This window comes from Delphinus delphis, chromosome 17, assembly GCF_949987515.2.
Source record: "Delphinus delphis chromosome 17, mDelDel1.2, whole genome shotgun sequence".
NCBI classification, from domain to species: Eukaryota; Metazoa; Chordata; class Mammalia; order Artiodactyla; family Delphinidae; genus Delphinus; species Delphinus delphis.
In genome coordinates this window covers 60,408,276-60,421,433 of record NC_082699.1, presented here as the reverse complement: position 1 = coordinate 60,421,433, position 13,158 = coordinate 60,408,276, and the positions used below count along the sequence as shown (strand labels likewise).

General features: G+C 43.2%; 1 protein-coding gene across 1 annotated transcript in view; it reads left to right on the top strand.

Moving 5' to 3' along the window:
• Positions 1 to 13,158, top strand: part of SAMD12 (sterile alpha motif domain containing 12) — a 412,259-nt gene that overhangs the window by 386,467 nt on the left and 12,634 nt on the right. The window lies entirely within an intron of this gene.

The window sequence follows — 13,158 nt, the reverse complement described above, 5'->3', positions numbered from 1 at the left end:
GGTGCAGGGGTTGAGAGTCCGCCTGCCGATGCAGGGGACGCGGGTTCGTGCCTCGGTCCGGGTGTATCCCGCATGCCGCGGAGCGGCTGGGCCCGTGAGCCGTGGCCGCTGGGCCTGCGCGTCCGGAGCCTGTGCCCCGCGGCGGGAGAGGCCGCAGCACTGAGGGGCCCTAGTACCGCCAAAAAAAAATTTCATTTATGATCTACAAATTTCGAGAATAAAGACGTTGAATTGAATTTTAAGCCCTATACCCCTCTCATCATATAGTCAGATGAGAACTAACGAGTAAGACAGTCAGAGCCCTACAAGCCCTGCGGAGCCCTGATAACCGCAGTGTATAGAATAATTATGCAAGGGCCTCAGCCCAAGAGTCAGAAGATCTAGATTCACTTCCACGTCCTGCCTCTTTAAAGTTCTTGAATAGATCTTGCTCAGAGCATCTGTGAAAATTAACAAGGTAGTGAAGTTTGATGATCTCTTGCTGCATAAAACACTGCCCCATATTTTAGAGGCCCAAAGCAACAACAGTCGTCACTTGGCTATGATTTTGCAGTTTGGGCAAGACTCAGCAGGGAGCTCGTCCTTTCTCCCCACATGCTATCAGCTGGGGCTGAGGTCCACGTCCAAGATGGCACACTCAAATGGCTAGCAAGTTAGCCAAGGCACTTGGGTGGTCGCTTAGCTGAGGTTCAGCTGGGAGCCTCAATGCTCCTCCGCGTGGGCCTCTCCACGTAGCTCCTTGGCCTACTCATAGCATGGCAACTGAGTTCTAAGGAGGAAGAAGCAGAAGTTCCCAATTCTCCTAAAGATTAGGCCCGGAACTGGTCCAGTGCCACTTCTGCCGTATGCTATTAGACAAAGCAGTCACAGGCCTGGCCCAGATTCAAAGGAGTAGGAAAAAAGACCCCAACGGGAGGTAGGAAGCGGGGCCGTGACAAGAATTTGCAGCCATGTCTCACATTGTTCATGGAAAAGTACTTTGATTTCTATGGAGATCGTTCATGGTTTTGTAGTTTCTGAAATGTAAATTTTATCCAAAAAGAGTCAGATTTCAATCCAGTATTTTATCTCTTTGCAACCATATGGGGTTCAACTTCCCTGCACTCTTTTGAGATTCACCATTCTCCATTATTAAATGGACAAGTACTAGAGATTTGTTAAGCATCTAGTAGGCACAAGACCCCTAATATATGTTCTTTCATTTACTGTATTTCACTGCTTCTGAGATGTACTGTTTTTTTTATATGTTAACGTTTCTGAATTGAACATTTTCCATTGTAATCACGGTAAGTCATCTGGCAGTCTTGGGTGCATGAATTTGGCTGTGACTGTTCATATTTTCATCACTTCACTCAAGTTATATATACTATGAGTACTTCACCTGTTGAGTTTAATTGCTATTTTAAAATGTCTTCAGAAATATTGCAGTATCATTCGGCATTGAAGCAAAAATTTATCCCTAATGCTCCGTCACGGAAATAGAGCACCATTAGCGAGGCAAATGTTTGACATTGGAAGAATGACCTCAATTTCATATATTTTTAAAAGCAGCAGTGAATCATGAGATTTATACTACCTATAGGAAGATACCACAGGAAGATGAAGGTGTGTTAATTTTATTACTAGGATGTATGCAAAAGGATTGCCCATCATACATGAAGCTTGTACCTAAAGTCAGAGAAATTGCCAGGTTCTTCAGAGCCAATGAAAGAAATCTCAAAGAAACTAAAGGCTAATATCATGCCTTGTGCGGGACTGTCCAAAAAAAGCATTGTCTCATAGTTCCATGAGCAGTGTTTTTTTTTTCCTTTCTCAGTGGTACTTTAAAAAAATTGCATTTTGGATTCAATGAAATATAGTAGTTCTCACAAAAACATCTGTAAACCACACATGAATTCCCTCCTTTTACATATGAGAAAGCTGTGGCTCAGAGAGGTTAAATAACTTGACCAGTCTTAAAACTAGCAAGTAGAAAAATCACTTATTTTCATTATCCCATAGTGATTCCTTAAAATTGTAGGGCAGCACAGGTTGGTGGTTCTGGAAAGATATGAAATGTTGTGTGATAGCAGCCATTCCACCCACCCTGTCTCCAATAAACGTTACAAATATGAATGCAGTGTTGCTGCAGTACCCCCAAACCAAACCCCAACTTTCTAGAGAGATTTTCAAGGGGCTGGGCCCCTGCCCGGGATTCCCTCACAGTCCTTTTGAGAAGAGTAACTAATAAAAAAGCTTATTTGTGCAAAGAGTTTTATAAGAGGTCACATAATAAGTAATCAGAATAACTGCTCTGAAATAGTGATTTTTAAAGAACAATTTCCCAACTCTTGAAGACAGAAGTAGGTTTTAGGAAGACTTGCCCAAACGATAGTTTTAAGGCAGTACGTTAAACATTCCTTGGCCCCTTACAGACGAGAGCTATGGCTTGGGCCACTGCTGCTCACTGACCCTAACGACACACCGGAAGCTTCCTCTGCCCCCATCCTGTCTGGGCCAGCACCATTGTGGGACCGCCATGGGGGGCAGCAAGGGCCTGCTTCCCTCTTCTGCATTTCCACTGAAAAGACAGAAGGAGAGAAGGTTTCTAGACCCCTCCTACCATAGTGAGAGAGACTCCATCACTTCTCTGACAGGTCTTCATTAGGCATCATATAGTTGCTTAGTTTAGAGAGTGCTGAGTGCTCGGGGCTAAACAAAGATGCAGAAAATACAAGCCCTTCGCACATGAAGTTTCCCTAACCAGGAGGGCGGGTGAGGCTTGGGCAGGATTCCCAGCCATATCTGGAAACAGTGATGAGCACCCTTCCTTCTGTAATGTCATGCAGGACGTTATGTGATAGTGGTTTTCCTGTGTACAGATCTCTCCGTAGACCAGAAGCTTCCTGAGGGCCATGACAAGGGCCATTCATCTTTATATCCCTGGTATTTTGCATATGCCTGGTACAGTGATCAAAAAATGATGTTCATTTCATTTGTTCATTCATGCAACAAAGTCTTGCAGAGGTTCTGAACAGGGAGAGAGATGCTTTATGGGAATATATAAAGCCTTGTTGAAGTGGCCTGTGGCTGGCCTGGTGAGAAAGGGAGAATAGAGGCAGGAGGATGAGGAAGGAAGTAGGGACCACATAAACAAAGGAAAGGCAGGATAGGACAAATTCCATCAGTTACTGTGACTGGAATGCAGGGTGGATAGGTCTGCAAGGATGTGCTGAAGTGTGATGGCAAAGGGCGGGGAATATTAGGCCAAGTGTTCTTCTCGAATGGGTGCCGTTAAACAGAACCCCCTTCTCGCCTCAGAACACTCAAGAGGTGGCATTGCTCTGGAGGAGAACAGGGAAGAAGGATATAGGGCGCTTCTTGTTAGAAAAATGTGCCTGGGATTTGTCTTCTGTCTTGCAAACGATGTTAAATGAATGCTCCATTAGCACCAACAGACTCCAGGTCTCATCTGTGATGCTAACGATACTTCCTTGGGAGGAGGTAGCGCATCATAACTGAGCCAGAGTACCAGCTTTCGTCCTGGCTCCATCAGTTCTCAGCAGTGTGACCCAATCGCTGTGTGCCTTAGTTTTCTGGGTTGCAAAGTAGAGTTGGTAATCATATCAACCTCAAAGGTGTTGTTATAAGGTTTAAAGGAAATGATGCACAGAAACCCCATGGGAACAGTACTTCTTGGCACGTAAGGGTTCCACAAATGTTAACTATTATTATCCCTTCTCTTCTGTGTACCTTAGTTTCCTCATGCAAATGGAGATAATAATACCTGTCCCAGCCCATTTCTCTTGGATCCTGATAGAACAAAGTACAATTGAATGCGTGAAAACAATTTGGAAGTTAAGCTCTAGCATAGCGGCAAGGTGGAGCTAGGGCTGTTAATTACTGTATACTTGGCTAAAACGTAATCCCAAGATCCTGGACAGGAAAGTGGGGCTCACACGTGTCTCCAGGCTACTGGCTACAGGTGTGGGTACGTGAATGTCTTCTCTAGATGCAGTATGTCAAGATGAGGACTTTAGCATGTGACTGGTCCAAGATGACATAAAGATGGAAAGAGGGAAATTCACTAAGCAAGAAATAAATAAGATTTAAGCCCTAGAGCCTTGTGAGCCGTATAATTTCAAACATCATAGTCTTGGACATCTGGGCTCTATTACCTGAAATCCCATTAAACCTTCAGTTTCATAATTCTGTGTAGAACTTGGTAAATTGCGAGATTCTGCTGATGGCCACTAGCCAGTTCAAGCAATTAATCACAAGGGTCCCCAAGCAGGTTTGCAACTCACGCCAAGTGGATTCTTTAAGGGCAAACTGTATACACAAAAGAAATAGCCCAATCCATACAGTTTCATAGCGACATGCTTTGTAGCTCTGCCAGCACGAGAACTTATCTGTTATCATTAAGATATCCAAGCCTCGTAACTTTTTCCTCAATGGAAATTAGGACTCGCCAGCCCAGGGAAGATCCTCAAACCTCGTTAACTCTAATGGAGATTGTAACATGCTGCGAGCTGACAAATCCAGTTCAGACAAAATGAAATCCTACCTTTTCCCCACCCTCAGCATTTTCTCATTTGAGGGAACTCAACTTGAACTGAGCTCTCCTTCCTTTTCAACTTTTCTAGAATGCCTGGGACTGTTTGCATTTGTTCCTGTGTTCCAGGCCAAAGGGCCAAAACACAGCAAAGAAATAACCCTGGAGCCTGTCTTCAGAATTCTGCTAGACATACCCCAGGGTGAAAGGGCCCATAACAGAAGAACTATTTCTCCTAAGACATCTTGCTTGTTTTTGCCAACTTAGAAGAGCTTATGTAAACGAGATAATCTTCTGCACTTTAGAACATTTATAAAGCCTTTCCTAATTAACTATTTTGTTTAGAGAGAGATTCTGGGAACATGATGGAGAACAGAGGGGAAGCCTTGAACCCTCCCTACAGAGAGCTGAAAGGGAGGAGGGTGGGAATCAGAATAAATTTACAGTATGGGTTTGAGGATTGTGGCTTTGCCTTGCTTTTCAGGTTTCTTCTTTCTGACACTCTTTTAACTAACTCTTTCAGTCTCAGTTTCCAATGCTACAAAGCAGCTGTCTAGTATGGTAGCCACTACATAGATGCGACCATTTAAATTTAAATGAATTAAAATTAAATAAAATTTAAAATTAATTTTCTGGAGACACTAGCCACGTGTCAAGTGCTCAAAATAGCCACATGTGGCTCATGGCCGCCATATTGGACAAAGCAGATCTAGAACACTTCCATCATTGCAGAAAGCTCATTGGACGGCGCTGCTCTAGAGGAAGGAACTCTACAGCCTTGCTCCTCAAAGTGGGGTGCACAGGCCAGCAGCACTGTTATCACCTGAGAGCTTGTGAGGCCTGCCTGATTTACATTTTAACAAGATACCCAAGTGACTCCTAGGCACATAAAAATTTGAGAAGCACTATTCTAAAATACCCTTCCCCTCTTAAGACTCTGTGTGGTGAAATCCATCATTATCCCCAGCATTATTTGTTCATATTTATGTAGCTTGTGTAGCTTTACTTCAGAAAGAGGCACGTTAGACCCTTGAGACTCCGCATGCAAAAGGAGAAAGCTAAGTATATCTTGTATATGCCTTAAAAAGTGGGCTTTTCTCTTTTTCTTGGAAAAGCTGCAGGATCTGGAGAATTTTTTTGAACATACTTTTTCTAAAGAAGTGAATCTTAGAGAACATTTTTCTAGTGGAGAAGCTATTGGATTGGTCAACAGAGAGGCCCTTGAGATGAAAGTAAGATTAAATAGAAAGACAAAGTGGGGTATAGGTGAGCTTTAAAATAAAAAAGGAAAAGGAACTTGATTTATTCATTCAGTCGACAAACACGAAAGGTGCCGTGCTTTGTAGTTGAGTCAGGTGGGGTACAGAGGCGGTGAGAGGAATTAGGAAATCATTCCTCAGAATACGATCTGCCAGCCGGTCTGACACTGTGGACATGGAGGGGAATTTCAGCGGCAACTTGAATTAAACTTCAAGGTTTTCATGCCCTCTCATGAGATTCATTGTCATTTGTGCCAGTGGACAGAGTTTTCTTCTGGAAGGCTCTGTGAGCCTTTAGAGTGGCTATTAGAATTTAATAACTTGAGAAGCTTGCCTCTGCCAAGTGCAGAGAATGGAATCACTGGGGTTACCTCTGACTAATAGGCTATACAAACGCATCCCTGCTGAGAGCATCTGGCCTGCGATACTTTCTCCCAGAAATGCATCATCTCATATTCATGTGGTGCAAGGTGGCAGCCACTGTTGTCAGCAGGCTTCTAGTTCAAGTTGACCCTAAAGCTGGGTGAGGTTTTGCCATTTTCCTGGGGGAAATCATGCTCTGAGACTGAGGTCAATAGGTGTCTTGAATTATCACAGAGAATTTATAGAGTTCAGATGATTGCATACACCGAAATTCCTAAATCCATTCTCATTCGAGAACAGTACTATGGCCCCCAAAGAAATTCTGCCCTTACTTTAAGATAAACTGCTAACCTCATGCATGTAGGTTTGTCATACATTCATTCATTCATTCAACAAAGATTTCAAGAACCCCTTTGCTATTCTAGGCATTTTACCACACAAGTACAGAAAGAGAAGAAGAAGCCATACTCTTTGCCTGAAGAAGCTTGGGGTTAGGAGCAGTGATGCTTAAAGAGTGGTCCTCAGACTAGCGACATGGGTGTCCCCTGCAAGCTTGTTAGCAATGCAAATTTACATGGTACAGATGAACCAGTTTGCAAGGCAGACACACATGTAGAGAACAAACGTACGGACACCAAAGGGGGAAAGCGGTGGAGCGGGGGGGAATGAATTGGGAGATTGGGATTGACATATATACACTAATGTGTATAAAATAGATAACTAATAAGAACCCACTGTATAAAAAAGTAAAATAAAATTCAAAAAATAAAGTAAAATGTTTAATGTTAATTTCACCTCAATAAAAAACATTATAAAGCATTCTGAAAAAAAAAAAAAAGAAATGCAAATTTACAAACCCACTCCAGACCTACTGAATCAGATTCTTTCCATTGGAAAGAATGGAGCTCCAAATCTGGGCTTTACCATGCTCTCCAGGGAATTTCCAAGCACAGGAAAGTTGGAGGAGCGTTCCTCTAGACTCAGACACATCATCAGGTGATTCTAATAAAGTATGATAAGTACAATGAGACAGACATGAAACTCTCCAAGCCTTGCAGCCCCCAAGGCAATGGGGAGCATCTTAGTAAATGCTCAATGGAATAAATATTGCTTACCTCTTTGATTAATTGATGCATGAATCAGCCTATAGAAACTAAACAGTATTGGGATGATGGCCCCAGGGCTTTGAATGGGTTGGATGGCTTGCTCGGGTCTTGCCACTCCTGTCAGCCTCACTCTAAAACCCAATATTTGCACCACTGCACTATATCATATCCAGGACTCTTGGTATTTTATTTCATGAAGTGAACAAGACGATAAAGCAAATTTCCCCTGCAGTCTGCACACTTTTCTCTGTCTGAAGGACAGATAACTACTATTTAAGTCCTGGGGAGAAGATGTAGGTGTGCCCACGTATTTGTGCCAAGCTGGCTTCGTGAGAATCACTGAGCCACTTGTTAAACACAGAGATTTCTAGACCTCCCCCTGGACACTCTGAATCAGTGGAAATGGAGAGAGGCTGGGCAAAATAAGAATTTTAAACTCCTTGAGATGAGTCTGATGCAGTCAGTTTTGAGAACCTCAGACCGAAATGGCCAGGTTCTTAAAACTCTGGAATCCAGAGACTCAACCCACAGGAACCAGAGTCGATTTCCGAGAGGTTTTTGAGCCTCATAGTGTAGACTGTAGACTAGCAGTTTTATTTGTAGTAGAACAGGAAGGGGACGAATACAGTGTCCATGGGGTTTTTTTTCCCCTAGGGCTGAGGAAAGGAGAGGGACAGCTTGCACACAAGTGCATTCTTTCTCTGTCTCTCAGTGTGGTGTGTGTGTGTGTGTGTGTGTGTGTGTGTGTGTGTGTGTGTGTGTGTGTGTGTGTGTATGTGTCCAGTTTCACTCATCTCACGGACCCACAAATCCCCTAGAGAGAGGCAGCCACCCGAGCCGATCAGGACAGCAAAGCCAGCTCCAGAAAGACTCCACTTAGAGTGTCAGAAGCCCATTACATTCTAATTGAAACAATAAAATACAGGGCCAAGAGGGTGGGAGATGGAGGCCAAAGCCTTCCTACCCAACCTGGTTATAAATGATTGCCTGAAAATCTTCCCGTGGGGCCTTGGGACCTCCTGTGTCTTCTTAGCACTTGTGGAATCAACAGGCCCTTGACATGTCATAACCAGATTGAGGGTCACAGCCTGGCCTGAAGGCTGCAGCCTGTCTAAGGTCCTTTATCTCCCCGAGCCTGACTTTCTTCACCTGTAGAGTGAGGCCGCGGGATCTACGTCCTTGGGTTGCTGCAAAATGGACAGGCTCTGAGCATGGTGCTCAGCTCACAGTACTTGGTTAGTAATAGAGCTTATTGTTATGGCCATTGTGGTCTATAGACTGAGTTAGTTGGTTATGCAGAGAAACAGAACCAATAGGAGATATTGGTCTCCAATAGGAGATGTATCTATAGGTCTGTCTATCTAAGGAGAGATGATAGATAGATAGATAGATAGATAGATAGATAGATAGATAGATAGATAGATAGATAATTATAAGGAATGGCTCACACAGTTTTGGAGGCTGAGAAGGCCAAAGATCTGTAGTCATCAATCTGGAGACCCAGGAGAGCTAATAGTATAAATTCCAGTTGAAGTCCAAATCCGAGTCCAAAGGCAGGAGAAGACTGATGTCCCAACTCAAAGACAGGCATAGAGAGTGAATTCTCCCTTACTCAGCCTTTATTCTACTCAGGCCTTCAACTGACTAGATGGGGACCACCCACATTAGGGAGGACAGTCTGCTTTACTCAGTCTACTGATCCAAACGTTCATCTCATCCAGAAACACCCTCCCCGACACACCCAGAATAATGTTCAGTCAACTGTCTGGCCGCTCCATGGCCCAGTCACATTGACACATAAAATCAGCCATCACAGGGTCATTGTGGTTTCCAGTTTACTAGGCGTTATGAGACGTTACAGACTAGTTTGTATGCATCATCTGTTTTATTGCCCTTAACCCAAGTCCTCTGCCACCCTGATACCCATCTTGCCTGAGATTCTGACTTCCATCTTCATGCAGTCAGAGGTAGCGTTGATTTCTTAGTCACATTCAAAGCATCACCCACCCCCACCCCCTGCCCCCGCCAAACTGTCAAGAGGGCCAGTAGTGGCAGAAATGAAACCAGTGCAACTGAGAACACTGTGACTTCTCCCACCAAAGGGCTGGTTAGCAGAGTTGAGTTTTATCGCCACATAAATCCTCCTTTGTCCTTCTTTTGTCTCCTAACTTCTTCCATACATACTGATTAATTAATCGAGCATACCTGTTTAAATCATCCCATCTTGATTCGTATAATGGTATGCCTGTGAGGGTTCTAAAAGTTAGAAATGATTTAGTATTAGAGGTTTTGATTACATTGAATATAAAATCAAATAAAATGAGCAAATGATGAAGAGAAGAGGGGAGTGAGGTTTGAAATTAGCCTTATTTCCTGTATACACAAGAGGCACACTTAAGTTGGTCTTTATCTTGGCCTATTTTGGGAGTGATATATTTGGCTCACAACCAGGAATGGAAGATAAGCAAGGACCTCTACCCTCTAAACCAACCTCAGCATTATTGACATTTGAGCTGGTGAATTCTTTGAAGTGCGGGTCCGTCCTATGCATTCCAGGATGTTTAGCAGGGTCCCCGGCCTCTACCCACTAGATGCCAGTAGTAGTACCCCCGAGCTGTGACAACCAGAAATGTCTCCTGACATTGCCAGACGGGGGCAAAATTGCACCCAGTTGAGAACCACTGCTCTAGACATAGAACAGCTTTTAGACTGTTAGATAGAAATATACTAGCTTTCTCTAGGTCAAACTTCTTACTTAGGGCACTTTGTATATAGGTTCACGTCTGATGAGCATTCTTTTATACAAACACAGCTACTTGCTTTGTCTGCCACATTCCTGTTGGAGTTTAGGAACTTACTTTCCTAACACGTTTCGTATTGAGTCAGGAAAGCACTGTGGTGAGAACAGATCTGTGTTCCAGTCTCAGCTCTGGGCATTCCAGCAGGATGGCTGTGACAATTTAATGAACTTAGCCTCATGTTTTCCAGGTGTGTTATGAGGATAATGCAATTGAGGCCTCAAAGATGGCAGTCAGGACTGTGAGTGAGTGCCTGTAGAACCTTAGTTGGCCATCGTAGCTGCTCAGTAAATGTTAGTTCTGCTTCTCATTGACTGTTATGTGGAGGTGGCTGTGGGTCTCACTCCTTTGGAATGTGCATCTCACCCCTGCTATGAATTGTCACAGTGCATTCAGGCCTACCCTGAAGTCCTCAACCACAAGTCACGTGAAAGACACTTTCAGACAGAAGATATGGCCCTTCTGTTGGAATGGAAGACACTAAACAACCCTCCTAAGAGATGAGGTCTTCTTTCTTCTCTTCACCCCTGAGGGGCGGGGCTGCCTTCACACACTATCTTTTCTTCTTTCCCAAACACACCCTTGCGACTGGAGTGAGGGGAGGTGGCACTGGACACGCTCAGTCCCAGGTCTGTTCTTGAATCCTCTACCAAGCTGGCCTTTGCCTCCCGGGCCAGCTTCTTCCTGCCTTTGAAGTGTCTGGTGTGAACTCTTCTTATCACGGAACTGCCTGTTGGCGTCTGCACTAACCTGGGTGAGAGTGGAAGCCAGCGTGCCTTGGCTGTGGCCTTGGCAGGCGAGAGGAGTGTTATCCATCGCTGGAGGGGGCAAAGGCTTGGCCTCAGGGCTGTGTTGTTTCTGCTTCCTGGCCCCCAGCTGTGGCATTAGTACATTGACCTCTTTGTATCTCTAGTTTCTCTAGGGAATTTGGGGGCGTCTGGGCAGTAATAAAAATAAGAAGCCATCGCTTAGCGGATATTGACTACCTGCCAAACACCATGCAAAGTATTTTTTCTCTGAGCCTGTTTCGTCATTACAGCAACCAAGTGAGGTGGGGATTATTATCGCCATTTTAAAGGTGGAGATGTTGAGGTCTGAAGAAATTCATGTTTTCAACAACATGTAGCTGGTAAGTGGTGAGCCTGGGATATCAACCAGATCCACCTGATTCCAGAACCCACAATCTTTAATCACTGGACCCTAATGTTGCCCTACTCATCCCGGACCCTGATGCTGTTAGACTAAAGAGGTGATTGGTTCCCAGAATGCCTAAACTAGTCATGTTGAAAAAAGATTTGAGAAAGAGCTTTTTTTTTTTTTTTACTGTTAGCTGAAAATCCATACACGGCCAGTTCCAGGATGCACATGTCCCTTGAGTAGTCCTTAGATGCAGAGAAAGAAACAGGAGCAGTCCTCTCTCTATATGCAGACCTGACTACAGGATTAAATCTCAACTAAAATTGGATCTTAAATTAAGCCCTGAAAAAGAGAAAAATCTCTCCATCTTCAGCATCACTGCTTTCTTCATTATTTCACAACTATTTACTAAACACTTTCTGTATACATGGCACTGCACTTTGCATTAGGAAGACATACAACGATAAGACATGGTACCACCCTCAAAAAATTTAGGAGGAGAGATGGATACATTAAAATAAAGTGTTCATGGTGGGTTTGGTGGTAAACATTTATGATGCCTTGCTGGCATCCAAGGGTAAGCTGTCAGCTGTTTTGAGAGAGAGAGAAGGCTTCATAAAGAATGTGATGCTTGAAGTAATCTTGAAAAACAGAGGAGTAGGTGTTCACTAGTGTTCCAGGATGTACAAAGAAGGCATCCTAGGCAGGAGGAAAGGTTGAGCAAAGACTGCAAATAACCTAGTACATATGAGGAGGTTGAGGGAGTCTGGGATGGTGAAGCCCAGAGGATGGAACCCAAAAATTGTGCTATCTCAAAGATCACACTTTTCTCTCTTTAAAGGGCCAGAGCCATCTACCATTTACAACAAACCCGTGGCCAACATGATACCTAACAAACAGTGAACACCTGAAAGACTTCCTGCTAGATTCAGCAGCAAGACAAGAATGCCCACTCTTGCCACTTCTATTTAACATAATGTTGGAAGTCATAGGCACAGCAGTCAGACAAGAAAGAAAGAAAGAAGGAAGGAAGGAAAGGAAGAAGGGAGGAAGGAAAGAAGGAAAGAAAGAAAAGGTATCCAGATTGTAAGGGAAGAGGTTAAACTCTCACTATTTGCAGATGACTTGATACTCTAAACAGAGAACCCTAAAGTCTCTACACAAAAACTATTAGAACTAATGATTTCAGCAAGGTATTGGGTTACTAGATTAATATACAAAAATGCTGCATTTCTCTACACTAATAATGAAATACCAGAGAAAGTAAAAACTAATCCCATTTAAAATCACATCAAAAAGAATAAAATACCTAGGAATAAACTTAACCAAGGAGGCAAAAGACCTATATGGTGAAAACTATAAAATATTGATGAAGGAAATCGTAGATGATACAAAGAAGTGGAAAGATATCCATGCTCTTGGATTAGAAGAATTAATATTGTTAAAACGGCCATACTACCCAAAGCAATCTACAAATTTAATGCAAATTCTATCAAAACACCCCATTTTTCACAGAACTAGAACAAATAATCCTAAAATTTATATGGAACCACAAAAGACCTAGCATTGCTAAAGCAATCCTGACAAAAAAGAGCAAAGCTGGAAGTATAACCCTTTCAGGCTTCAGTATACAGGCTTGCTGTATACTACAGAGCTATAGTAATCAAAGCCTCATGGCATTGACACAAAAACATAGATCAACAGAACAGAATAGAGAGCCCAGAAATAAACCCATGCTCATACAGTCAATTAATCTTCAACAGAGGAGGCAAGAATATACAATGGAGAAAAGAGAGTCTCTTTAACAAGTGGTGTTGGGAAAGCTGGACAGCTACGTGTAAAAAAATGAAATTAGAACATTCCCTCACACCATATATAAAAATAAACTCAAACTGAGTTAAAGACCTAAATGTAAGACGTGACACCATAAAACTCCTAGAAGAGAACATAGGTGAAAGATT